Source organism: Priapulus caudatus, unplaced genomic scaffold (genome assembly GCF_000485595.1).
Source record: "Priapulus caudatus unplaced genomic scaffold, Priapulus_caudatus-5.0.1 Scaffold213, whole genome shotgun sequence".
Classification (NCBI taxonomy): domain Eukaryota; kingdom Metazoa; phylum Priapulida; class Priapulimorpha; order Priapulimorphida; family Priapulidae; genus Priapulus; species Priapulus caudatus.
Window position 1 is genome coordinate 285,233 of NW_014577274.1, and position 4,461 is coordinate 289,693.

Below are 4,461 nucleotides of genomic sequence, written 5' to 3' on the forward strand. Positions count from 1 at the left end.
GGGGATGTTCAGTCCAGCTGAATATGCAGTACAGCTTGAAACAAGAGTCAATATAAAGGAGAATACACTTTTGACAATAGCAATGCATTTTGCAACATTTCACTTCGGACCCACCCCAATATGCAGGTCTAACGATAAGGATTTATTACAGAAATCGATGCTGAGATACCCCCTGACCAAACTAAATGCATTTTCATCACAAAATAAAACTCCTCTGGTGAGATATTGCGCATGGGCTAAAACAGTAACGTAGCCAGGTTATGTACGGAATGGTATATGCAGCGGGTACCTTACATGCAAGGTTTGCTTTCTATTTCTGGAGTGAGGTATACTGATAAAATTTCATCATATACATCTATGCTAGGATAACCCCTCTTCATTTTAAATTCATAATGTTTGCAAAATATTATTTTTCTCGGGAGATATTGCGCATGCGCGAGTACCGTTTCAGACGTGCAGTACGGCCAAAGGAAAAGTACGCAAATATAGCTTGCTGAGGAAGAGAGGGGTGGGAGACTGAAGGAATTCGGCAGGGGAGATAGCTGAGGTGCGGTGGAAGAAGGACGAGGCTGAGCGTGCGAGAAGGGAGACAAGGGAAAGAGCGGGCGTAGATGAAGTAGGAGTTTTGCACCCTATACAGGCTAGGGCGCTGTTCTAATTATACGCACAAGTCTACCGATAAGAATTTATTACAGAAACCTCTGCTGAGATACCCCCTGACCATACTAAATGCATTTTAATCCCAAAATCTAACTCCTCTGATGAGATATTGCGCATGCGCTAAAACAGTAGCGTATTCAGGTTATACACTGACTAGTATATGCAGCGGGGACATTACATGCAAGGTCTGCTTCCTGTTTCTGAATTGAGTTCTACTGATGAAATTTTATCATATAAATCTATGCTACGATGACCCCTCTTCATTTTAAATTCATAATTTTTGCAGTATATTCTGCTTCTCGGGAGATATTGCGCATGCGCGAGCACCGTTTCAGGCTTGCAGTACGGCCTAAATAAAAGTACGTAATTTAGCTTGCTGCGGGAGAGAGGGGTGGGAGACGGAAGAAAGACAGTAGGGAAAATAGCTGAGGGGCGGCGGAAGAGGGAGGAGCCTGAGCGTGCGACAAGGGATACAAGAAAAAGGGCTGGTGGGGATGAAATAGGAGTTTGGCACCCTACAGGCTAGTTATAAGCTCTCCTAATTATAAGCACAAGTCTACTGATAAGAATTTATTACAGAAACCTCTGCTGAGATACCCCCTGACCATACTAAATGCATATTAACCCAAAATCTAACTCCTCTGGTGAGATATTGCGCATGCGCTAAAATAGGAAAGTAGCCATGTTAACTAGTGACTGGTATATGCAGCGGAGACCTTACATGCAATGTCTGCTTCCTATTTCTGAACTGAGGTCTACTGATAAAAATGTCATCGTAAAAATCTATGCTAGAATAACCCCCCTCTTCATTAGAAATTCATAATTTTTGCAAAATATGAGTCATCTCGGGAGATATTGCGTATGCGCGAGCACCGTTTCAGGCGTGCAGGACGGCCTAATGAAAAATACCTAATATAGCTTGCTCAGGTAGAGAGGGCTGGGAGACTGAAGGAAGGCGACAGTGAAGATAGCTGAGAGGCGGTGGAAGAAGAAGGATGCTGAGCGTGCGAGAAGGGAAACAAGGGAAAGGGCGGGAGTGGATGAAGTAGCAGTTTTGCACCCTACAGGCTAGGGCGCTCTCGTGGTTATAAACACAGGTCTACTGATAATAATTTATTACTGAAACCTCTGCCGAGATACCCCCTGATCATACTAAATGCACTTTTAATCACAAAATCTAACTCCTCTGGTGAGATATTGCGCATGCGCTAAAACAGTAGCGTATTTAGGTTATACTGACTTGTATATGCAACGAGGACCTTACATGCAAGGTTTGCTTCCTATTTCTGAATTGAGGTCTACTGATAGAATTTTGTCATCTCAATTTATGCTAGGATGACTCCTCTTCATTTTAAATTTATATTTTTTGCAAAATATTCTTCTTTTCGGGAGATATTGCGCATGCGCGAGCACCGTTTCAGGCGTGCAGTACGACCTAAATAATAGTACGTAATATCCTACGATATGTATATAATATAATACATATACGAATGTACATATCTACCACAGATATCAATAGCTACTGGAGAGCTAGCGAGCGCGCGCGTACTAGCCTTACATATTACAAGTACCTGGGGGGGCATTTGATATTGTGTCCCCACCCTTCGAAAAGTGGGGGCCGGGGGGAGGGCGTGTCCTCCGTGTCACCATGGCATTCACGCCCATGCATACAGCTTACTTGAGCATCATTCATAAATTACAGTAAAGCATGTAACATAATGGCGGATGGCTGGCGTTAGTCCGGTTTTAAGCGTGGGAAGCGTTGGAAAATAATTACCTTCACATCAAAGGGATCAATCAGTACACATGAGAGTGATCGCAAACGCCGGGTATCAAAGCATTGCATCCGACCAAAGCATATTTCACTGATGACGAATTCATTTACACAAGCGTACCGTCATAAATCACGGAACTTAAAAAATGTAAATAAATAAAGGCGCCTTCGCGCAGCCTTTGCAGATGATCACTTCCCGAGTCTACTGCAAATAGAGCTGTGTCACTGCACCTAATGCTAGCGTGACACTCAAGTGAGTCTTTGTGAGAGTTTTGTGTGCGTGTGGTGTGTGCGTGTGTGTGCGTGTATGTGTGTGTGCGTGTGTGCGTGTGTGCGTGTGTGCGTGGTGTGGTGTTGTGTGGGTGTGGGCCTGTTTGTGGTGTGGGTGTGGTGTTGTGTGTGCTGTGTGTGTGTGGGGTGTGTGTGGCGTGTGTGTGTGCGGTGTGTTGTGTGGGAAGGGGGTCCGATGAAAACTGGAGCTCGCTCTGGCAACAGGTTATGCGAGTATGTGCGGTGATACGTTACTTGCTAATTACGGTGGGCGGGAGAGAGTGAGAAAGAGAGAGAGAAAGAGAAAGAAAGAGAGGAGAGAGAGAGAGAGAGGAGAGAGCGAAGAAGAGAAAGAGGAGGAGACGAGAGAAGAGGGACAGCGAGAGAAGAGAAGAGAGAGAGAGAGAAAGAGAGGTAGAGAGGAGAAGAGTGTGAAGAAAAACAGAGCGATGGAAGTTGAGCGCTCAGAATCTGTACCAGCGCGTTACTGGCGCGCGCTCCGTCGGTTAAAATACGTTAAAATACTCCTTTATGCTGAGGTGCGATAGCTTGGTGATTGTTTTGCCACTGCAGCGTCTTTGTGTCGCTATATTTTCCGTGGTCGGGGTCCCCGGTACTGAGTTTTTTTTCATGTATAGGCATAGTGAGAGGGCGCGTGAGAGTGTGAGCAAATGTTATCAGGATGAATAAAAACAAATTTGTTCTTACTCACTCGATCCTGTTATGATAGTAGGTGATGGGATAGTAGAGCAGGGCGGAGACTGCATGCGCACAGGGCGGCACACATGCACACACGGACACACAGCCATGCACCACACGGGCCCACACAGGTAGGCACCGCGCTGCGCGCACGATGCACACACGGCAACACACAGGTCACGAACCTGCTGCGCACATGGCACACACGGACACACCGAGGTACGACACGCGCGCGCACAGGTGCGAACGGGAACACGGCACACAGGTACACGCGCTCGAGGTCGCGCAGCTAGACACACGGACACACACAGGTACAGCACGCGCGCGGCACGATGCACACACGGACACACAGGTACACACGCGGCGCGCGACATGCACACGGGCCACACAGGTAACACGCGGCTGCGGCGCACATGCAAGCACACGATCACGACACCAGGTACACACGCGCGCGCGCACATGCACAACACGGACACACAAGGTACACACGCGCGCACACATTGCACACAACGGACTACACACACACACACACACACACAGGACACGCGCGCGCAGCGCGCGCGCACATGCACACACGGACCCACGAGCAGGTACAGCAACGCGCGCACACATGCACACACGGAGCACACACACACACACACACGACACACCACACGACATCAGCATCCAAACACGCGCAGCAGCAGCACACACAACAGGGCAACACGGACGGCCGCGCGGCCGCCGCGCGAAACACAACATGCAACACAGCGGAACCACAGCAGCAGCGCACCCGCCACCCATCATGTCGATTGATTATGGTGTTAATACATCACAGACTAAGGCTCAGTCCGTAAAAACTTTTATAACGAAGACGCTGTGACCGGAAGAACGAGCCGTTAGGCAACCAGTTGCCTATAGTCGGGACACCGTGTATAGCGTTAGTCAGTTTTACCGTTGTACTTTGTGAGCCAATTGCTCGCACTAACAGGGCAGAGGCCCGCCAGGAGAAAGTTCGCTATTCAGGAATAACTCCCCTTGTGGTGTTATCGGACCTTATCGCTTATCTGCAACGTTAA